Source organism: Rhinoderma darwinii, chromosome 7 (genome assembly GCF_050947455.1).
Source record: "Rhinoderma darwinii isolate aRhiDar2 chromosome 7, aRhiDar2.hap1, whole genome shotgun sequence".
Taxonomy (NCBI): Eukaryota; Metazoa; Chordata; class Amphibia; order Anura; family Rhinodermatidae; genus Rhinoderma; species Rhinoderma darwinii.
In genome coordinates, this window is record NC_134693.1 from 64,266,165 (window position 1) to 64,291,394 (window position 25,230).

The 25,230-nt window shown below is 43.9% G+C and overlaps 1 long non-coding RNA gene across 1 annotated transcript in view; it reads right to left on the reverse strand.

Moving 5' to 3' along the window:
• Positions 1-25,230, reverse strand: part of LOC142657929 (uncharacterized) — a 76,863-nt gene that overhangs the window by 16,032 nt on the left and 35,601 nt on the right. Inside the window, exon 4 of the long non-coding RNA XR_012850004.1 lies at positions 9,969-10,006. This is a non-coding gene — a long non-coding RNA (uncharacterized LOC142657929). The remainder of the gene's footprint in view (positions 1-9,968; positions 10,007-25,230) is intronic.

The following is a 25,230-nucleotide window of genomic DNA, read 5'->3' on the forward strand; positions in this document are numbered from 1 at the left end:
GGGATCAGGATGGTCCTGGAGTCATGAAATCTAGGTATTTGAGTATTGTTTATGTAAATGAGATTGAATATGGACACGATTGTAGGCACTATATGTGGTTTTAGAATTTTATAGTATTCTCCCAATAAACCATCTGGGCCTGGAGATATGCCGTTCGGGAGTTGCGAGATTGTCGATTCGATCTTCTCTTCAGTGATTCGTTGGGAGAGCAAGGTCTGTTGACCTGAGTTTAGTTTAGGGAAAGATGTATCATTCAGTAAGCGTCGGGTTAGTTGGGGGTCCGGTGTTGAGGGTATGATTTTGTAACGACGGGGTAGGGAGACAGACAGGTGAGCCCTAATCTACCCGCCACTCAGTCCCTGCCTACTTGCACGGCCCGTCCTAGGCGATGGCGTACAACTGGGCGACGGTCCCTACACTCAATAAGTGCACGACAGACAAACAGACAAGGGTACACAGAAGCTAAGGGAAATGGGGCAGTTGCCCACGGCAACACCGTGAGCAACAAGAGTAGTGAACGAGCCGAGTCAAACCAGGAGTGTACGAGGTACAAGACGCAGAGCAGGAGTGTAGTCAGTAAAGCCAGGGTCAAACTGAAGCAGAGGTCAATAGCAATAGCTGGAGCGGCAGAGCCAGGACACAAGATAGAATCACAGGCAAAGACAAGCAGGAAATGAAGGTATAAATGGACCGAGGGCGGGAGCTAGAACCGTCTGGCCAGGCTGTGATAGGTTCTCCCACTCCTAAGCCTACCAGCCTGAGTGGTAGCAGATCGAGTCACTCTATCAGACCTAGGAGCAGGTGCAGACTGATTACCCACGGGCGTTGACACAGAAGCTGTGTCTGGCAGATCCTTTACAGTTTTGTAATATTCTATGAATGTTTGTTGAATAGTAGTAGGGTCGGTGGTTAGGGGAAACATGTTATTAGTCTTTAGTTTTAGAATTCTGTAGTTAGTATAACGGTTCTCACCGGTTTGTTTGTGGATCCTCTGTGTCGTCCGGGAGATGGTGCTTGTAACCCAGGGCAACACTTGGCACAGCAGGTTTTAGAGGCAGTCGGATATATAGGCCAGAAGTCAGGACAGGCAGCAGACATCGTAACGGGTATCAATAGCAATAGGTCAAGGCAGGCGGCAGGCAAGGATAGTCAAGTACAGGCAGAGGTCACAACGGTAAATCCAGATAAAGGCAGAAGGTGAGGTAACAGGAAAACTGGGTACAGGGAAGCTAACGGAGAACTTGATTGAACAAGCAAGGATTCAGAGGGAGGAGGATCCTTAAATAGGAAGTCTTGGAAATTTTGGCACGCGCTGGCCCTTTAAGTAGGGAAGAGTCAGCGTGCGCGCCCTCTAGTGGCTGCAGCCGCACATCGTGGATGACGATCGCGGAGGAAGGTAAGAGAAGCACTTACCTGATGCCGCCCAGAGCCAGCAGAGTGTCCGGATCAGGTAAGTGGAGCTCAGGACGAGCATGAGGAAATGGAGGGCGCAGGAACTCGGAGCAGAGACTGTGGAAGAGGCGGGGAATGGCGCGGCAGCCGTTACAGTTAGATTTGGGTGTTTTAATAAGATTGGAGAGCAGACGTCCCATTTTATTTCCCCATCTGAAATATTTATTTCTAACTGTGTCATTAGACCATTGGGCCTGTCCTATTAAATAGGTGTCAAGTAGCCAACCTAGGTAGTGTTGTTTCGTTTCCGGACTGGGGTCAGCTATGTGTCGGATATAGGCATCCGTTAAACTGCCATACAGGGAGTTATGCTGAGCAGTCTGAGAGCATCTCTTGTGAGAGACATAAGCTATGATACATCCCCGCATGATGGCCACTCACAGATCAGGAACTTTTTAAAATCATCAGTCCATGAGTGCATCAGATATGCAGGAAAGAGACAGTTTCTACTAGTGGTCCGGGTAGCCCTAAGGTTAACAGTTAGCGAAATGGGGGCATGGTCCGAAATTATTATATTATGTATGGCAGCGTCCATTATATCAGGGAAGAGTAAAGTGGATATAAGGAAATCATCTATTCTAGAGTGGGAGTCGTGAACTGAGGAGTAAAATGTAAAGTCTCGGGCTGTTGGATTATTGAGTCTCCATGGGTCACAAAGTTGGAGGTGAGCCAGTAGAGTCGCCAAAATCTTAGCGGTTGGAGCATCATGTGTGGAATTATTCAAGGAAGGCATCCATCGTTAGGGCTACGTGTGTGTGGCTGGTACCTGTAGTGGAGGCTCATGCTCAACTCCACTCCTGCTCCGGTCAGTCCTCCGTGTTGGCGCACCCCTGTTTGTCTCTCTCCACTGCAGGGACACGTTCCTCCTGCAGATTCCCTGATGCTGCCACACTGCGTTCTCTCCTTCTGCTGCTGCTGATCCGGCAGCCTCTATTATCTCTACTCTTGCTCCCACGCTGTCGGCTCCTCTCTGCTTTCCTCTCTTTCTCCGGCCGGTCACCTGACCTTCTTCCTCTCTCTACACTTGCTCCCGCTCGCCTCTCCACTCCCTGACTTTCGCGCCATCGCACACACTTCCGCCCCCTCTTACATCCGGTCCTCCTCCTCCTCCTCTCCTCCTCCTCTGTCTCGCATCGCGAGACTTCGCCCTTCTCCTTGTGGGAGCGCACGCGTCATGGCTGTCGTCAGAGCGGCCATTGCCATGACGCCCAGGACGCTCCTCTGCTCGGGAGCCGACTCCCGAGCCGTAGTCCAGCCCGAGTCCCTGCGTGGGTTCCCCTGTACCGCCCGCTTACAGGCACACTCCTTACAAGCTCAGTACACACTCACAAGCAGTTATGGTGAAACTACTCAACCGTTTTATTTAGGGAAAGGTAAACAAGGGCGATCTGAATAAGAATGATGCAAATAAAGAAATAAAGCACAAATGACATAACAGTTACAGTTCTGTGTGATTGACCCCCTAGTGGTGGGCATGGGCTATATGCCAGGCCTGGCTGCTACAACACTTAGCAATATTCCCTGAAATGTTATGGGGATAACAAAGGGTTAATCTACTGTCTTCACCAAACATATACAGTATATCAGTGACCCACACAGGATAATGATCACTCACACACACTTATACTGTTGGTAATAGCTGGCACACACTTATACTGTTACTAATGGCTGCAGTAATGCAATGAACACAGTCCAAACGTTGGGGCCCTGTTGCCACGGACGTTGGCGCGCTTTTCAGGAACCGTTGGTGCACTTAGATACTGAACTTCCTCTCAAGAACAGTTCTCTCACTAAGTCCTCAATCCGCACAATAAGTTCCAGCAATGTGTACTCACTACTTCTTGCAGCAAAGATTATATTCCCCTGGGATCCAGCTCGGGGCCGCAGCGTTCAGACGCGTGGACGACAATGGAGTGGCAGGCAAAATCCTCCTGTGCTGCAGACCAGGGCACCTCCCTGGAATCAGGCTGTTTTGCAGAGGTGATACTGCTGCAGCATTTCTTTCTCTCATACAGTGAGCTGCTGGGCTGTCAGGACTGTCTCTGTGCTCTGTGCCCCAGTGCAGGACTCTCTTCTCTCTGCAATGCACTCACAGTCTCCCTATCTCCTGACCATGTGTCTCTCCCAAAGATGGCCACCGTCTCTCCTCTCTCCTCAGCCTTGTCCCACAATCCCCTGCTCAGCCAATCAGTGCTCCCCTCTGCTGCTCCTCTCCTAGGCTGCAGGGGTATAGAGAAGCAAGTGGTGCTGGGACATGTAGTCCACTGCACTTCAGAAGAAGAAGTGCTAATGTCTGTTGATGTGAGTCCCTGCTTGGCATTAACTGCAGCATCCTCTATACACAATGCAGGGGCGTAGCTAGGGGGGGGGCAGGCGGGGCACGTGCCCCGGGTGCAGTTCAGAGGGGGGCGCCAGCGCCCCCTCCTCCTGCACTATAACTGTACCTGTGTCGCAAGGACACAGGTACAATTAGAAGCAATGAATGACCGGGCACGTTCCGTGCCCGGCCATTCAGCGCATCTCCACGAATGAAGCGACTAGTACCTTTTGTACCAGTGACGCTTCCGTCGATGAAAGGCGCTGACTGACTGGCAGGGAAAGTCATCCTGCCCAGCCAATCAGCGCCTTTCATAGATGCTGTGTTCAACCCCCTGGAGACCTGCGCAGAAGAGAGCAGGTCTCCATGGCTGCCGGACGGCGTGGGAGCGGGATTAAGGTGAGTTTGAATAGTTTTTTTTTGTTTGTTTTTTTTAAAATTGTAATAGACGTGTGTGTCTGTATCTGCGGGGGGGGGGGGGGGGGGGACTTTGTCTACGGGGGGGGGGGGTGTCTATCTACAGGGCTGGGCTATATACAGGGGGACTATATCTACAGGGCTGGGCTATATACAGGGGGACTATATCTACGTGGGGGGGTGTCTATCTACAGGGGGACTATATCTACGGTGCTGGGGCTATATACAGGGGGACTATATCTACAGGGGGTGGGCTATATACAGGGGGACTATATCTACAGGGCTGGGCTATATACAGGGGGACTATATCTACAGGGCTGGGCTATATACAGGGGGACTATATCTACAGGGCTGGGCTATATACAGGGGGACTATATCTACAGGGGGGCTATATACAGGGGGAATATATCTACAGGGGGGCTATATACAGGGGGACTATATCTACAGGGGGACTATATACAGGGGGACTATATCTACAGGGCTGGGCTATATACAGGGGGACTATATCTACAGGGGGGCTATATACAGGGGGACTATATCTACAGGGGGCTATATACTGGAGTGGGCTGTCTATAGAGCACCATATACAGGGGTGGGCTACATAGTATATAGCCCCCTGTAGATCTAGCCCACCCCTGTATATGGTGCTCCATAGATAGCCCACCCCAGTATATAGCCCCCCTGTAGATATAGCCCCCTGTAGATATATTCCCCGTGTATAGCCCACCCCTGTGTATAGCCCCCCTCTGTAGATATAGCCCCCCTGTGTATAGCCCACCCCTGTAGATAGCCCCCCTGTGTATAGCCCACCCCTGTAGATATAGCCTCCCTGTGTATAGCCCAGCCCTGTAGATATGGTCCCCCTGTAGATATGGTCCCCCTGTAGATATCGTCCCCTGTAGATAGGCCACCCCTGTATATATAGTCCCCCTGTAGATATAGCCCACCCCTGTATATAGTCCCCCTGTAGATATAGCCCACCCATGTATGTAGTGCTCCACAGATAGCCCACCCTTGTATATAGTATATACAGGGGTGGGCTATCTGTGGAGCACTATATACAGGGGTGGACTATCTAGTGGAGCACTATATACAGGGGTGGACTATATGTACAAGGGGGGCTATATACAGGGGTGGGCTATCTGTGAAACACTATATACAGGGGTGGACTATATGTGGAGCACTATATACAGGGGTGGGCTATATCTACAGGGGGGCTAAATACATGATTGGGCTATCTGTAGAGCTCTATATACAGGGGTGGGCTATATCTACAGGGGGCTATATACAGGGGTGGGCTATCTGTAGAGCACTATAGGGGGAGTTATTTGTGGGACACTATATACAGGGGACGGCTATATGGGGGCACTATCTACAGGGGTCACGGTGTGTTTGGGACACGGAGTATGGTGCTATTATAATTAGAGTGCAGTGTATGGCGCTATTATATTTAGGGGCGTAGTGTGTGGTATAATGATAACTTTATATTTATTTATAGGTGCAGAAATGTTGGAAAAGTGAGAAGCTGAAGACATCTGAGCTGCAGAAATGGGCTGTGACCGGGAGAAGTCACCATAGAGGTCTGGACCGGATGGAGAAAAAGAACTAGAATCTGAGACGTCACCGGTGAGTCACTTAATGTAAATGTTTATTCTGCCTCTAATCAGTAATGTAGTCACTGTGTGATCTGCAGCGAGATGATGGGTGGAATGATTATGATAGGATTTATTTTTTGTGAAACGGCATCTCCCAGCATATCCTTACCATTGTTCGGGCCATGCTGGGAGCTGTAGTTTTACGCCGTACACACCTATACGTCAGGGGTTGCACTAAATTGAGCTGTATTTGTGCTGGTGTTGTATATATGTAGTGAGCTTGCTTCTGGGGCTGTATATAGAACTATATTGCTTGTGAAATGTACAAATAATTTTATGCTCGCGTTACATCAAAATAAATGACACGTCGATTGGTAGAGAAAACAAACACGGCGAGGTGGAAGGAGATGTCGGAAAAGAGGTTGGGGGGGCGCCAAACTGAGTCTTTGCCCCGGGTGCTGGAGAACCTAGCTACGCCTCTGCACAATGCTTTCTCTGCAGGTGTTACACACATATATATATATATATATATATATATATATATATATATATATATATATATATATATATATATATATATGTATGTGTAGAAATGACCGCAGCACTCCAAAAGTTGGTGTCAAACAAAGATGTGGTTTATTATTCCATGTTTTTGAAAAAGGTCCTGTGAGAGGACTGAAACGTAGCTTGTCTCTGAAACATGGAGTAATAAACCACATCCTTGTTTCACATCAACTTTTGGAGTGCTGCGGTCATTTCTACATATATCTATAGGACCGTTGGATCGATGTCGGGATCGCATAGCACCAACATATACAAATACAAAGTGCTGCTTTTTTCTTCTACCTTTCTATGTGTGTATATATATATATATATATATATATATTCACTTTTTATACTTCTCTGTTTCCATTGATATGTATAGCGCGCATAATTAACCATTATATATTTAATGAGTACATTATACTGCTGGATTATGCAGTAGGGATATTGCTGTACCTATTTTCAATGTCTATTGTTTATATGTAGCAACAGAGATATACGGTTGGCGCTGATCTCGCAGTATCTATGCCTTAAGGCCAGAAACAGGGTGAGACCTGGTGTCTTGGATGTGCTCAGCATATAAACAAAAAGTTCCAAATTCCAACATCCTAAAGAGAGTAGGAAAAAATGCATCACTCACTGATACAAATTCACTCACTGATGCGAATCCATGTCTGGATGAACCCTCAAATATACTAATTTTGCAGAAGATTCGTTGCGTAATTGTCGCAAATTTGCAGCAAAATCCGCAGTAGAACATTTTCGCCATGTTTGAATATGTCCTTTTGGTCAGTTCACACGGCGCATTTTAGGTGGTGGGTCTTGCCACATAAACCGCCGTGGAACTATGGGAAGATTCCTCCTCCCATTGACTTCAATCTGCCCGAAGATCAGGCAGGACGTTTCTTTTTCCCACTAGCTGAAAAAATCAGCTAGCTGGAAAAAGAAGTGTCCGACTCCCATTGAAATTAATGTGAGGCAGAATTTTGAGACAGAATCCCCAGGGGGTTTCCCACCGCAAAAATTCGCCTTATGAACAGGGCTTTATAATTTCATCCAGCTCTGGATCTCAATTCTTGAAGTTTGTGACATATCTAAATGAGTCGAATTCCATGAATATGAGATTCACTTCGAAATTCAGTGAGACACAGTTTGAGTGTTGAGACGTGTTAGTCACAGTTGAGACGAACACCCTGGTCACTTCTGGATTCAAAAAACCCACTGCCATGATCTTACTTCTACATTTTGAGTGTTTTCACTTTCACCATGTAAAACAAGCACTAACCTATGGCCAATTTATTTGTTTAAGGAAAATCAATAGCAATGATGATATGTTTCTTCAACAAGCAGAAGTTAAAGGGATGATTAGTAAAGAGAGGTCACCCCATCAAACTCCTTGATGAAGTCTTACTGAAAGCAAGAAGTTATAGTCAGCACAACTTGCTAAAAAATAAAAAACTCAAATTATCCAAGAAAAAGAGAGACAGAAGATTTATCTTCTCTTTTAAACATAGTCCTCTCACCCCGTTGATTAGATCAGCTATTTTAAAGAACTATCATTTGATTGAATTATTTAGAGAAAACCCCTAATAACATTCAGGCAGAGCCCGACAACGTAAGAGGGTGAAACTGCCAATTTAAATTGAACTGTCCTCTCTGTGCATCCTCCATATTTGTTGGTACCTGCATTCTGTGTTCCCTCCTGTGTAGAGTGATGACTGCCCCTCTATGTGTACACATTCGTTAGCAATTTTTTCTTTTATTAAATGAATGTAGTTAGTGTTTCAAGTAGCTTTACAAATCACCTTTAAATTAGATGTGTGATCATAATAAGCTGGGTCCTGAGTGTCAGACACATGCAGGACCCACTCGCAGCTAAGCTGTCAGTTCAGCTGAATGACAGAATCGGCTGAGACAGAATGATACAGCTTCTATGTATAGAAGCTATGTCTTAGAAAGCAAAATTTACTTGAATAGGAGCAGAGCTGCAATACTGCAGCATGGCCGCTATAAAGTGGTTAGAGCCATCTGCTTCTGGCACCTGAAGGAATTTTGAGGCAGATTTTTTTCTGCCTGCAAAAAACTCAGTGTGAATTACCCCTTACAAAGAAAACTATGGCAAATCCGACCCATATGAACATAGCTTTACTGTTGGTGCTCAGCTTGGACCATCACATGATGGCAGACCCAGGTAACCTCGACCTTCATTAAAAATTATTGAGTGCCCCTGGTCTAGGCTATACTCTGTCCACATAACTGCTAAACAGTCTTAGGCTTTGTTCAAACAGCAGAACATTCACACTAATTTTGGCATGGCCCACAAATCGCCTCCTATTGTTGTCAACAATATATCTGTGTTGGCGTTCTAACGGCAATGACATTTTTTGATGTGGATTCCATGCAGAAAATGCAGTGGCATGCGCCCCATTGAAAAATCTGCAGCATACCATTCAGCCATTCCGGAACTCACAGGGAATTCCGTACGTATGTCCGCACCACATTGTGTTTAATTTGGTGCAGATTTTTTGTCTGGAATGGAAAGCAGAGAGGAAAAAAAAAGTTTATATTCACCTCCTGTGAAATTGCCCACAAACCACCTCCCATTGTTGTCAACGAGAAATTCGCATTCGTGCTCTTATGGCAATGGAATTTTCTGTTGTTGATTTGATGTGGATTCCATGTGGATTGTCACACGTGCATTAGCCCAATTGAAAACTCTGCAGCATATACCTAGAACTCGCAGGGAATACCATCCGAAAGTCTACACCAAATTATGTGTAATTTGGTGTTGATTTTTATCCGGAATTGTGGCTGTGGAAAGCATAGACAAAAAAAAGTCCATACTCACTTCCCATGGTGTTGCCATAGTGATGCCTCCATGCTCCACACATCTGGTCCCCATGTAGCCGACCACCTGTGATGACGCTGTATCCCATGTGATTGCTGTAGTCTGTGATTGACTGAAGCAGTCACATAGGACACAGGGTCATCACAAGAGGCCAACAGCACAGATAACAGCCTAGGGGAATAATATTTTTGTTTTTTCTCTTTTTTCGATTGTTGCTGCGCAGCAAAAATAGCAACATTTGCAATTTGTTGAAGATTTTAATTTACCAATTGAAATCAATTTTCGTAAATCCAGACAGAAAATATGCTATATGTGCACATAGATTCAATAATTAGCACAAATGTCCATGACTAAAGCTTTTATCTATGCTAACACATTGTAACTTTTGAAATTTTCTTGAAGATGTGGAAAATTTCTGCTAATGTTCTAATATTTGTAACATCCTCGAAAAATAAAAGGATGTTCAAAAACGATGCTAATCTAAAGTAGACATATGGGAAATGTTAATTAGCAACTATTTTGTGTGGTATAACTATCTGTCTTACAAGCAGATACATTTAATTTTGCAATTTTTAGCAAAATTTTGGTGTTTTTCACAATTAAATACTAAATGTATCTACCAGTAACATAAAGTCCATTGTGTCACAAGAAAACAATCTCAGAATCGCTTGGATAGGTAACGCCATTCCAAAGTTATTACCACATAAAGTGACACGTGTCAGATTTGAAAAATAAGGCTCTGTCAGGAAGGAAAAAAGTTGCTGCAGCGGGAAGGGGTTAAATATGGAGTACAAACCTTCAAATGCAGGATTTTCAAATGTATTAGTTTTGTCCCTGGAAATCAAGAAACAAATGATTACTACTTTGCCTAGGCCAAGAAATTGCATTCAATATTTTCAGGATTTAACAGTACATAAAAGACAATGGGCGGAATTTATTATTTGTTAAACACCGCAGAAAAGTTGCAAATGCCTCAAAAGTCACAATTTGCAAAAATATATTGATTACAGCTTTTGTTGCATTTGCCCCACTCAGCACGTTACTAAAAAGTGGGTGGGCTTTAGAAGATGGGGCAAGGCCTTCAGCTGCTTTACAAGTTTACAATAATTTACACCAGAAATTGGCTTAAATTTTAGCACAAATCTACTCGACTTTCAGGTGTACGGAGATGTGCTTAATTTCTTAGGAGGCACCTCTTAATAAATTAGGGGCAACTTACTCCAGTGCTCCTTAGATTAAGACTGGAGTATGAAATGCCTGTCCTAATAAATTCCCCCCTAATCTTGTTTAGATTTTGTGGGAGTAGAAACAGAATCTGTTTTTAGTGCAAAGGCCCTTTTACACCGGCCAACACTTGGCCGGTGCAGCAAGCACCGATCAACGAGAATTTGCCGTGACTGTCCCTAATTTACAGAGACAATCTTGGCAAATTACTGTCCTGGACGTGTCCCGGCAACCCCGTTCCCTCATATTCAATTGTATCTGCGTCCTCAGGACGCAGATACACTTGAATACTATGGCGGAGCAGGGAGCTAGCTCGCTGCTCTGCCATTCACTAGGCTACAGGTCACGTTAGGCCTGCAGCCTATAAGACGCTGGCACTGGATCCCTGCGCATTCCAGCACGATGACGTCACTGGATTGCGCAGGCCTATGCAAGGATTAGTCTCAGCACCTCATAGGCTGCAGGACTGGGGAGGCTGTGGAGCTTCGTTCCTCGCGGAAACGGGGCTATGTGAGTATACGATATTTCATATTTTTGAGGGGCACCTGGCACTATCTACAGGGGGTATGTGTGGCACTATCTAAAGGGGGATGTGTGGCACTCTCTAAAGGAGGGACTGTGTGGCACAATATACAAAAGAGGTTGTGTGTGGCACTATCTAAAAAGGAGACGTGTGGTACTGTCTACAGTGGTTGTGAACTGAGAATATATGAACTGTAATTCCGAGGGAGTAGTGTACTGTTTGGAGTGTCCCTGCAGCTTGAAATACGTGGGCAAAACGATAAGAGCACTAAAAATCCGCATTGGAGAACATATCAGGACGATCATAAACTATGATAGAACTGAGAAGGAATGTAAACTCCAAAAGAAAATATTCACACCTACCCCAATTGCAAGACATTTCAAAGAGAGACACAATCTGGAATGGCGGACTCTAAAAGGTTGGGCCATTTCTAAAATTAATATGGGTATCAGAGGAGGCAACCTCGATGAGGCTCTTTTGAGAAGAGAAAGCGAGTGGATATTCCGTATGAACTCCGTTAAACCGTTTGGCCTAAATGATAATTTTAATTTTGGTTGTTTTCTTTGATCTCTGAGCGAAAGTGACCAGGAATTATAACAGAACATCTCTTTACTGTATAAGTATGACGGGATTGATAATTATTTCCGCCATTACACTTATGTGACTATCTGCTTCCGATATACACAGTAATCAATTTGTACCATCCTAGTATCATGGACTTATGAGTCTGTCCACATTAGATGTAATTATGCTTAACAGCATTAAACATATTATTTTTACAACCTATCAACCTTCCTTCTCTTCTCACCTAACATGGTGTAAGATTCATTTGTTTTTATCACAACTGTAATCATTAATTGAATGATGCATATACTTGATCTACAGCTGTTGTCTCAGGCTGTACATCAAAATCAAAACTACTGGACAAACAGATTAATACTGATATTTTTGTTAATAATAACTTTTATCACCTTCCCTTTCCAAAATAATTGCTGCATGTTTGTTTCTGCAATGATAATTTCATATGTGTAATTGTTTTGTGAGCACAAAGCATAATCCTTGTACTTTCCGTCGTGAATTGACTGATTCTTAGATCAGGCAATGTTACTTTAACATTGATACACTCCTAGAACTAACAGGAAGTATCACGTTGCACTGTCACACTGTTTCCAATCTACAATTGTCTTGATTGGTCTCTATTCCTGTCAATCAGGAATTTTTAGTATATCTGGGCCGTGAGTCCGGCGGCCACCACCCCTGGAAGAAGCCGGAAGTTCCGGCGAAACGCACGTCAGGTGTTTTACTATCAACAATGTTTCATGCTCTAACACTAACTCCGTTATTTGAGACACTAGTCTCCAACTAACAACTGTGGCAGAATATCTGCTAAGAGACAGGGACTCCTCTATGCCTCTATCACTGAAGCTGCACATAGTACGTGCGCTCAGTCAATTATAGCAGCTCAAACGAAGGGACCGGGCTGCTCTGGACGTGCTGATTAGCACCCAGACAGCTGATCCCGGCATACAGGCTTCAACTCCCTGGTCGTTGGTCACGAACGGCACTGTCTATTGTGTGCCGTAATGATCAACGAGCAGCTTCAAAGACCGCAGAGACTGTCATTTCAACAGTCTCTTGTTGACACTGTACACACAGTGTGTGCCTAGGGAACCGCAGCAGCCTGCAGTGGGGGACCGTGCTGAGCTGTACTGGATGTGCTGTTAGCACCCAGACAGCTGATCCGGGCTCAACACTGTAAACTCCCTTTCTGATCACGAACGGCACTACTCCCTGTATGCCGTAGTGATCAACTAGAAGCTCCACAGGAATGCAGAGACTGTCATTCTGAAAGTCTCTCCTCGATGCAGCACACAGTGTGTGCCCAGTGAGCCGTAGCAGCCTACAGTGAGAGTCCGTGCTACGCTGTACTGGACGTGCTGACAGCACCCAGACAGCTGATCTCGGCTCTACTCTGTAGATTACACTGGTTCTTTATTCACAAACGGCACTTTTGTTTTTGAGCCGTGTGACCATTGAGCCGCTACGTAGAGACTGCTGATTTAGCAGTCTCTCCATCTAGGCTGCACACACATTCTGTGCTCAGTGAGCTGCATTAGCCCACAAATAGGGACCGTGTTTAGCTGCACTGGACGTGCTAACAAGCACCCAGACAGCTTATCCCGGCTTTTTGCCGTGTACTCTCTCTCATTTGACCGTGCTCAGCATTGTACATTGTATGCTGATCTGGTCTATGTGCAACTTGACAGACACGCAGTGACTGTCACTTTACTAGGTTCCTCCATCGCTGGGCTAACATTACAGCCCGATGAAGGAACCTTCAGCACAGCATTATAGAGAATTGTGTACCACTACAACCAACTCAAGTTAATGCTCTAGCAGTGTAATTTCCACAACACTTTGCTTTAGCATATACAACTGTGGGCTCAGTGGCGGACACAGACTGCAAAAGGCCCCTGTGCAGATAATGTGCCAGGGCCCCCCCGCCCCCCCCCCAATACCGACAAAGTTACCTAAACATATATATGCATATAAAAATAAACCTTACTAATAAAAATTATGAAGGAAGATTTATATTGTACATTTTATTACCAGTTTAGAACACAAGTAACACATTTTTTTCCGGGTTAAATTCTTATCTAAACTAAGTCCCTAAATGTGGGCAAAGAAAATGAAAAACCTATACTCACCTCCTCCGGCGCCTCCGTTCCCCCTCCGCAGCCCCTATCCCTTTCTGTGTTTACAAAGCTGCTGTGGTGACGCGCGGTCGATGGCACATGACCGCTGCAGCCAATCAATGCCCTCAACAGCGATTTGCTGTGGAACTACTGTCCTCAGCAGCACACCAATGAGGAGTTATTGGCAGCAGCGGTCACGTGCCATCGGCAGCGCGTCACCAGTGCAGCCTTGTACACTTGTAACACAGACCGAGACAGGAGGATGGGGGCTGCGGCGGGTGAACGGAGGCGAGGGAGGAGGTGAGTATAGTTTTTTTATTTTCTTTGCCCACATTTTCTTTGCCCAGCTACTGTCCACGGGGGGCCCGCTGATGGGCTCGCAGCTACTGTCCACGGGCCTCTGTCTCAGTCCTCAGCATCGCGCAGCTGAGAACTGAGTCGGCCAGCAGAGGAACGGGCCCCCTTCCCACGCGGGGCCCTTGTGCAGCTGCACCGGCTGCACATGCGGTATGTCCGCCCCTGTGTGGGCTAATCAATATATCAATATACATCTAAGATTTAGGCTACTTGTCCCATTACTCGCATATTTCCCCAACGGAGTAAGAATAATTAAGACATTTATTTGTCTATAGTGTCAAGTGAGGGGTCATTGGCACTACAAATTTTCAGCTAACATTGTTATTTTAACTATTTACTAATAAAGAATTTATTATTTTCAATATTATTTGATCACACTACTTTCCTCTTTCCCTTTCCTGTTACTATACACTATCTAAAGGGGGATGTGTGGCACTCTCTAAAGGAGGGACTGTGTGGCACAATATACAAAAGAGGTTGTGTGTGGCACTATCTAAAAAGGAGACGTGTGGTACTGTCTACAGTGGTTGTGTGGCACTGGCACTATCTAAGGGGGGAGTGTGGCACTATCTACAGGGGGTTGTGTGGCACTATCTAAAAAAGGGGAGTGTGGCATGATTTATAGGGGGCTGTGTGGCACTATCTACAGAAGGTGTGTTTGGCACTATCTACATAGGGTGTGTGGCACTATCTACAGGGAATGTGTGTGGCACTAGCTACAGGGGACTGTGTAAGTCACTATTTACAGGGCGTTTGTGTGGCACTATCTACAGGGGGGGGCAGTGTGTGGCACCATTTACAAGGGGCACTGAGTGTGGCACTACCTATACTGTTTTTTGCGCTATTGGTAGTGGTCAGCACATATCGCCCAGCCCTTTTATTTTCTTAGAGTTTGTAATATAAGTGGCTTAACTGGTGGATACGTGCAGACCAATACTCATAGCATAAAAAACAAAGTGTAGTGGGAGCTTGGCGAAAATAACTTGGTTTGAAAAATATGCGTTTGGAAACCCCCAATTAAAAATCCTGTGTTTGCCCCTGGCTGGGGAACAATTGCTAGGGCAGACTAGAGTGACGAGACTTTTGCGTAACGGTTGCTTGGGGGGAGGACCTAAGTAAAATAGACCGCTGCGTTCCCCGGTGTTCAGTTTGCCGCCTGAAAAGAAACAGCTGCAGACAATATGGAGGTGAGGAAGTCCGTCGTTCTTTGCATATGTGTCATAACTCATAATTAGTATTTCTTCCTATTTATTACTCCATTTATCCTTGGCCACAGTTTCACAAACCTGTATCTTCGGCTTACAGTATAGAGAAATTGTAGCAGCTGAGTTGCAGGTAAAGACAGGTTATATTTATAGACGAGGGCTAAAATTATAAGACCTTGAGATGTCGCCTTCTTTCAAGTTCTTTTTAGCCTTTGCCCAGTTATATCCATTTCTGGGAAAGCTGAGTGACAGATAATATGGCCGCCACTAAGCTCCCATAGAGGTTGTCACAAAGATTTGCCAGACCCAAATAATAAGGTCATCACCTGCCTGTATATAAACAGATAACCAGAGAGAGATACTGACCAATATTGTAGTTGTCAACCAAACTAGTGCCAAACTAGTTATTTGTTTGTTTATTTGTATGCAGAAATTCTGGGAAGAAAGCCATGCCCCCATTAGCCATACATACCAGATAAGCCACACCCCATAATCCACACCCACCAATCCGTCTCTATAACTTAAGTGTCCCTGAAAATTTTTGGAATCTTGCCAACTGTGATGTCCGAAGAAGTCTATGGAGAAGGGAGGGGGAGGAGGAGGGAGCAGAGAGAGAGAGAGAGAGAGAGAGAGAGAGAGTGAGTGACACAGACATGCTGCATGTAAGTCTATGGAGGGGTAAACAGAGGGAGGAAGCAGGACCCGAGAGAGACACACACACACATTGCTGGAAAGATTTATATGTCACCCCAGTGCTAGATTGTCATCTACACTACTCATAATATTTAAAAAAAATTCATAACACCACATTTCCGCCCCTTTTTTTAAAGCCACAAACAATTATCTTGTTTGCAGGCCTGGATACACTTTATTTTGGCTGGGTAGGTGGTCCTCAATAAAAATTACCATTTTGCTTATTTTAACTTTGTATGCCGTAAGCATTTTACTTGCCAGGACTATATACGCCCCTTATAACCTTGTAACGTGTATAGGGAATGTTCAATATCTTGAAATACCAATATGCTACAAATTTGCAGCCAGAGGACTAATTTGTAGCAGTAGCTAAGTGGCAAAAAAATCTATTTGAAAGAAGCAGCTAAAGCGAGTGTGAGAACTTGGGAGTGTGTATTGGTCTGCAGTGTGAATTAAGATTCAGTAACTTTAGATTAAAGGCTATGTGCACCTTTGAAAATGTTTTTATAAAAAAATAAGTTTTCAAAGGTGTACATAGCCTTTAAAGTGTAACTAAACGTTTAACAAACTTCTGGCATGTCATAGTGACATGTCAGAAGTTTTGATTGGTCAGGGTCCAAGCACTGAGACCCCCGCCAATCGCTAAAACGAAGCTGCAGAAGCGCTGAGCCGCTTCGTTTCTGTACGCCTTTTTTCGAAAAACGATGTAGCGGTGTACTCAATAGAAAGTCTATGAGCCCGTACTCTGCTACATCGTCTTTCCGGAAAAAGCCGAACAGAAACTAAGCGGCTTCGTTTTAGTGATTGGTGGGGGATCTCAGTGCTTGGACTCCACCAATCAAAACTTCTGACATGTCACTATGACATGTCAGAAGTTTGTTGAACGTTTAGTTACCCTTTAAGTCACTTTAAGAGAAATTGTTATTTGTATTTTTCAGTTGAATTTATTCAATGTTTCTTTTTTTTTTTACAACTTGTACTTTCTCTGCAGTTTGTGGATTTTCAGATCCCCATTAGACACAATGAACTCCGTTGGTGCCAATGCTACCCGATGTACATCCCATGCCATGTATACTCTACTTGAACAACCATTTGAGAGACCATATTGCTGTGCAGGGGTCTGAGAATGTCCCATCTGGAAGGCCAGATTCTGGAACTAAGTGAGCAAATTTCAACACTGCGTGCAATTGACAACATGGAGAGGAGTTTGTTGCTCACTAAGCAAGCACTTACTGGGGCAGATGCAGAGGAGGATGGTAGCATGGAGGTTCAGGCTGAAGAGGCAGCTAACTGGGTAACAGTTAGAAGGCAGGGCAGAAGGAAGATTGTCATGGAGACTAATCCTGATCAGGAACACCCCAATAAGTTTGCCAAGTTGGCAAATAATGGGGGTGTCAGTTCAGGGGTAGCACTGCTGCAGCAGAACACTTCCTCTAGCAACCAGGGGAATGCCTACTTAAGTAAGAAGGGGAATGGGAGCACAGGAATGACTAGATAGGTTCTAGTAGTGGGGGAATAAATTATTAGGGAAACAGATCGGGCAATCTGTCACAAAATCTTTGTCTTCTGGATGATTGGGTTCGACATATCATGGATCGAGTTGACAGATTATTGGGAGGTGCTGGTGAGGACCCAGTGGTCATGGTGCACATTAGCACCAATAACAAAGTTGGAGGTAGGTGGAAGAACTTAAAACATGATTTTAGGGACTTGGGTAGTATGTTTAGGGCAAGGAATCAAATGTAGTATTTTCAAAAATACTACCTGTGCCACGTGCCACACCAGAGAGACAGCAGGAGATTAAGGGGGTAAACAAGTGGCTCAAGAATTGATGTAGGAAGGGAGGGTTTGGTTTCTTGGACAACTAGGCCGATTTAACTTTTGGCTATTCTACGTTAGGAATGGGCTGCACCTAAATAGGGAGGGTACAGGAGTACTGGGGAAAAAGAAGGCTAGAAGGTTGGAGGAGTGCTTCAAATATGGTATGGGGGAGGGCAGTTGCTGTGTAGGAGGGGAGAACAGCATAGCTATTGAGCTGGGGCTAACGAATGAACATGGGATGGAATAGAGGAATGAGTTAGAACGGTTAATGGAAATAATAAAATAAGTAATACAGATAAACATATAAAGTGAATGTATACTAATGCCAGAAGCCTCAATAACAAGATTGTGGAATTAGAATTAAAAATGCTGGAGGAGAATTGTGACATAGTGGGGATAAGTGAGACATGACGGATGCTAGCTATGACTGGAATGTTAATATGCAGGGTTACAGTCTGTTTAGAAATTATTGTAATAATAAGAAACGGGGGAGGGGATTGCTTATATGTAAAATCTTACCTAAAACCAATTTTGCATAAAGATATGTCTATGGGGGAAATGATCATGTGGACTCCCTATAGATGAAAATAAGTGGAGGGAAAAAGAATAAAACAATACTGATAGGAGTTTGTTATAAGTCTCTAAGTATAATGGAAGCAGGAGAAAGTCTACAAATAAAGCAAATATATGAAGCAGCAAATAAAGTCATTAGTATGGGGGAATTTATCCACCCTGATATAAACTGTGAGGCAGAAACCTGCAGGCCCAACAAAAGAAACAGGTTTATGACAATAATAAAAGACAGTTACCTTTCAGAACTTTGCAGTATTCGTCAAGAGGGGTGGGGGGCACTTCTATTCTAAATTTTAACCAAAAGGCCAGGCAGGATTTTAAAAGTACAGGTTGGAGGTCACCTAGGTAATAGTGACCACAACATAAGAAGTTTTAATTTATCCTTTAACCCGTTAGTGACCGGCCCATCGTCTTTTTACGTCGGTCACTAACGGGCCTTATTCCAATGCCATAGACTTTTTACGTTGCGGCATCGGAATAAGTAAACAGAGCAGGGAGCTGTCAAATCTCCCTGCTCTCGGCTGCCAGAGGCAGCTGAGGGTTGGGAGCGTCCCTGCTCTGCCGGGTGAGATCGATATTAGTATCGATCTCACCCGTTTAACCCCTCAGATGCGGTGCTCAATAGCGAGCACCGCATCTGAGTTGTTTTGGAGAGAGGGAGCTCCCTCTCTCTCCCCCCGACACCCGGCGATACGATCGCCGAGTGTCTGTGTCTCCCACGGCAGCTGGGGGCCTAATAAAGGCCCCCAGGTCTGCCTGTGGTGAATGCCTGCTAGATCATGCCGCACCATTCCCCTCCAGCAAATTTGCACAGGAGGTCAAGGTGACATCAGGCACAGATGAGTCTTTACAGATTTAAATGGCGAGGAGGTGAAAATTGCCTGAACATTGTTAGTTTTAAGCCAGATTTTAGTAAAATAATTTTTGTTAGTTTGTTGTACTAATCAGGCATCTACAGGACCTGATGGGGTGGGATTTACGAGTTTCCTAGATTATCAGATGAGTGTGGAAAAAGAAGACTCCACCTTTTTGAAATAGTCTATCTATATGCAACACCGGTTTCCAATGTAAATCTAGATGCCATCCCAAAGTTAGTTTGTTTGATAACAGTACTCAAGAAGTGTTGTGGGAATGTTAAATAATGAGGTTAAGTTTTATGTAAAGTTCTAGATCAGCATGCCTTAGAATTGGACTATTGGAGGCATATGTCAGTATTATAATTTGTAAATGGTAACTTCTCAGTGGAAGTAAATTCCCATTTGAAAAATTTTTTTTGTTGTGAAGAGGAAAATGTTAAAACAAAAAAATTCAGATCAGGAACTATACCTGGATCTGGTCTGTGTGTGCACAATATTATTTAGTTTTGCTGAGGATTGAACCAGCTGTTTAATAAGAAATTCTGCGCAGTATTTATAAAAAGAAGAAAAATTAGTTTGTATGTATCACTTTTAGTATACTGCCCAAAGTAAATGTTTAAAGTAAAGATGTCATTGTTAATGTTTTTCTTTAATTGAACTACCAGATTAAGATCAATTAATGATTATGTGATAAAAAGATTGTTCACAAGATGTGTCCAACTGGTAGCGGAAGGCGTGAAAATGAGATTCTAATGGAATGTGGATGGATAAGGAAGGTAACTCTATCAGGTATAGTATCAGAGGCACTCTAGATGGCATTTGCATTGGTGGTATGTGGCCTCACATATGCCTCAAAGACTGCAAGGATCAATTTGGTAAGATCTAATTGGTATTTCCCAGGTTTTACAGCTGTAGCTGCTAAATTCTGTTAGAGCTGTTTGATTTGCCTACAAAACAGTCCTGGCAGACCGGTGCCAACTTTATCAGCACATCTGCCTCCCACAAAGGGACCTTGAGAGGCCTTCCCAGGTAATACAAGTTGCTTTTAGCTTCCTAAGATATTAGGTATATTTATAAGGGTGTTAATTTGAATCTAAGAGTAGGTAAGAAAAAAATTTGTTTGATGCACTTGTCAGATATATGTGAATATTTCTGTGGTTAGTGAGCTGTTACAGGTAATCAGCTCAGAACATGGTAGAAATCCTTCTGAAAAGAGTACCACCAAGTGCAAAATAAAATGCACCCAGTATCTATACATTTTCTAGGTGCCCTGTCCAGTGGGACAGAGAAGTTTTTCTTCTATAAAGGTGTTTGTTTGACTTAGATTAAGGGCCTGTTATTATATGTACATAGAACAACTTTTATAGAGTATGCAGATGTTATCACCAGATGAGCATTAATTTTAACAAATTGATAAAGGTTGGGTCCCCAGCAAATCAAAGACTTTGGCCAGATGAACTCCATCACTGAGATGCGGCAGGCACAGCCGGAGCAAATACAATGTGCTTGTCATGGACTGAAGGCAGTGTCACAATTTTAAAGAGGCTCTGTCACCAGATTATCAAATCCCTAACTCCTATTGAATGTGGTCGGCGCTGCAATGTAGATAACAGCAACGTTTTTTTTTTTTTAAAACAATCATTTTTGCCCAAGTTATGAGCAATTTAATATTTATGCAAATGAGCTTTTCAATGGACAACTGGGCGTGTTTTCTTGTTTTACCAACTGGGCGTATATTGTGTTTTTACCAACTGGGCGTGTATTGTGTTTTTACCAACTGGGCGTTGTGAATAGAAGTGTATGACGCTGACAAATCAGCGTCATACACTTCTCATCGTTCCCACCCAGCTTATTTTACTGCAGACACACAGCGTGACGTCATCCACAGATCCTTCAACCTTGGCGTCGGACAGAGAAGATACATGGGCTCCAGCCGTCCGAGAGGGTAATATGCTCGTCTCTAGGGAGTTTACTATGCTTACCTGCACACGGTGATGCTGCTGCAGATTTGACTGCACTCTCTCGGACGCCTGGAGCCGATGTGTCTTCTCTCTTCCGACGCCAAGGTTGAAAGACCTGTGGGTGACGTCACGCTGTGTGTCTGCAGTGAAAGAAGCTGGCTGGGAATGATGACGTCACCCACAGGTCCTTCAACCTTGGCGTCGGACGCTGTGTGTCTGCAGTGAAAGAAACTGGGTGGGAACGATGAGAAGTGTATGACGCTGATTCATCAGCATCATACACTTCTATTCACAACGCCCAGTTGGTAAAAACACAATACACGCCCAGTTGGTAAAAACACAATACACGCCCAGTTGGTAAAAAAACAATACACGCCCAGTTGGTAAAACGAGAAAACACGCCCAGTTGTCCATTGAAAAGCTCATTTGCATAAATATAAAATTGCTCATAACATGGGCAAAAATGATCGTTTTTCCCCCAAAAATAACTTTGCTATTATCTACATTGCAGCGCCGACCACATTCAATAGGAGATAGGGATTTGATAATCTGGTGACAGAGCCTCTTTAAGCAGCCGTGCAGACAAGCAACTTGCCGGAGGAAGAGGATTTTGATGTGGAGGGTTTGTGAAAGTCATAATAAAACTCCACTAATCTGCCTACGAGGGAACTCACCCAAGGCTCACAGTATAAGATGCTATGTACAGCCGGTGAGGTATACTAACAAGAGACAATGACTGACAGATGAGAAGGACCAAACCAAGTCCTGCTCACATCAGCAATCGTCAAAGTAAAGCAAGGGCCAAAGACCTGAGTGAACCCGTCAGCAACATCCAAGTGTTTTACTGCGGAAGATAACTAAGTGACCAGGAGGTGGGTAATAATGAATCACCCACTGGACACCAACGTACAGTCTGACTCCACAATTGTGTGGGTTACCAAAAGGGTTACAATCAGTGGAGAGCAGAAGACAGAACAAGACAGAAGAGGAGGAAAAACTACAGGACTTGTCAATGCACTGATGGGAACCAAAAGCCGAACTTGAGGGGAAATGCATGAGATTGGTGATGGCATTATATTATTAAGTTGTGGCCCTATTGTTTATATTGTTTGAAGTTTATAATCATAATATATAATCTCTGTAATTTCATATGAGAAAAAGGGGGGTTTGTGATAGATGGTCAATTTGCTTCTATTCTGTGTATTAAATTAAATTGTGAATTATCGAGCAGGCCAGATTCTATTCCACCTGTAATAACCCCACCTTCTATTGCAGAAATATATGTAATCTTTGAATATTTTTTCTGTAACATTGCAATTAGCAGTCCGGCTGAACGCCCAGATATAAAGTTATCCCATTTGCAACTATTTCTTTTTATCCCACCATTCACATTTTATATGTAAATATAACTCCCAAAACTCCCACACATCTAGAAGAACAATCTATTGTATTCTTGCCAAGAGAAAAATAACAGGTGTTAAGTGACGTAAGCATATAATGAAGAATTATAAAATTACATTTAAAATGTATTGTATGTCTGTGATTGGCATAATATGAAATATTCTCATTGTATGCTATTGGCTGAATCATAGTTATTGTTACATTGCCTCTGATTGGTTAACCTCAAGCCTACACCTCTTTTGAAAGATATTATTGTAATTGATTTTGCCAATAAACCTCAGAGGAGTATTTTGAGCATACAAGCAATGTCTGTGTGTCTTACTCCTTTCCGATATATTGATATAATCAATGATTAGGATCTTGATAAATCTCCTGGAATGAGTGTCGGTTGAAACACTCGCCTAAATTTCAGTCTAATATATTTTGAGCAAATGACTTCCTCAACACTGGTTAGGTTGTGGGGAGGTACGGAAAAAGCTGAGCTCACTGAACTACGCTGTTTCTGTAACTCCAATAGAAGTGAATGACAGTTACGGAAGCAGTGTAGCTCACCTGCTACGCTGCTTCTGTAACTGCCATTCACTTGTATTGGACTTACGGAAACAGCGTAGCTCAGCAAGCTACGCTGTTTTTGTAACTCCCGACCATCTAATCAGGAAGCGGCAGGGAGGCAGCAGCAGCTGAGAAAGGTAGAATGGGGTTTAGCGGGCCCGGTTCTAGAGATAGCTCATTAGCCCCATGTACCCCTGTGGACGCTACCAGCTAGCGAAACATGTCGGGGGGGCTTTAAAGTTTTTTTTAATTCCTGTCCTAGCCGAATATAATGCCGATTCACTAAGTGTGGCCTCTACCTCGCAACTGACTCTGATTCAGTCAGTATTCACCCTGGCCGTTTGAATGTTCTGCCGAGCTCTCTAGCTGGCTGTTTTCACTTTCACTTCGGCACTTTGACAGTGATAATTTTAAACTGACATTTATGTGGTCTGTCTTTTGCTACACGTAGCCTAATAAAACTTGTTAGTTTATTTTCTTATTATATTGTGGGTAGTCAGGAAATAAGGGTTTCTGTTTGCCTGCAGGCATTCCTTTTGTTGACTATATATTTTACCTGCTGACTGCCCAGGGTCACAATTGCTCTCGGTTCTAGAGATAGGTGCGTGTCTCAGTGGTGGGACCCACATCTAACTGACATCTATGGCACATCCTGTGGATATGCCATAAATGTCTCTGATGGGCAAACGCCTTTAATGCCAAAATAGGCCTGTTCCTTAAGGGGTTAAGTTGGAGGTCTTGTTGCTGAATCTTGTGGCTCAGGGAGTCGCAAAAGCTAATGGCATCTGTGACGACAGCTTCTAAATGCTCCACGCAGTGGCCAATGTAACGTGCATCTGTTTTAATGTCTGAAAGATTTTTCATCACTGGGGCAAGTGCCTGCAGGATGGTCTTTTTGAGAAAAATGTGCAAAATAGGAGCCCGTTCTCCACTCAAAGTGGCGGAGGTCGTCTCCGTCTTACTCTCCTCATCAGAGTCCTCCTCTGCTCTTGCATCTGGTGCAATGCGCAGTGCTATTTTAGGCGGACGCGCTGGGCTATGAGATTTTAGGAATTTATCCAGGTGTGCCTGGAGGTTCCCTGGATCTGCTGTTGCCAATATTGACCATGTTGGTAGCTTCTGCCTTGCTATTTTAGGGTATCTGGGTCATGTGCTTGGGCTGGAGAGCTATGTTTTTCTGCTGCGATTTCAAAAACAAACCAGCAAAACTGCTTTATTTTACCGCAATTTTGCAAAAATCACGGTACACAGCACAGATTCATAGCAATGTGTGAACACAGCCTAACCCTTATCAATTATCACAATTCCATAAACTTAATCTAATACGTTAATTAATGCTGATTTTATTAGTGGATCTAGTTAAAAACTTGTTTATGGCAACTGTCAATTAGTGACATTTTATTTTTGGACTGACAGAAATGTTTTCCATCCATCAGAAATATATTGGAAATTCTTCTCTAGTAATAATCGTTATCGCTATGACTGTAGGGTGTATTGCTAAAGAAGTGGTCAGCAGGTTTTATGATAAAGATCGGGCACGGACAGGAGAGTGCCAGTGCAAAATGCACAAACTTTATTTATGTTTGTGAGTGGTGCAAGTGCTTTGTGCGATATATTTAACACCGCGATCCGGATGCTGGTAAACATCTGGGTCGTGGAGTCAATAAACGGCCTGAGTAGGCACAGAGAAGCACAGAGCATTCATGTTACCTCTCCCCTTAGGTCATCTACAGCTACACAGGGACAGGAAGAGGCTTACAGCGTCTCCTGTCTACATAGCTGACATCTGTTTCCAGATCAATGATTCTGGAATGAGCTGCTTATATTTTACATCCCATAGACCTTTTATTTTTGAAACAATAGAGAAGATCATACATTCCTCTCCCAATTTTATGTCCTACATCGTCCCATAGTTAGGCAGTGTGGGACAGATTACACATGATATTTCTTCTTGTCTCATCCCATAGTCCGGTTTTTGCTTTATTTTGCAACAAAGCCTTTCTTCTGATGATTTAAAGGATAACTAAACTTTTAAAAAATTTTGACATGTCATAGTGACATGTCAAAACTTTTGATCAATGGGGATCCGAGCACTGAGACCCCTACCAATCACTAAAACGAAGCGGCAGAAACGCTCTGGTGAGCGCTGTGCAGCTTCATTTCTCAATGGCTATCGTCGGAAAGCCGAGCGAGCG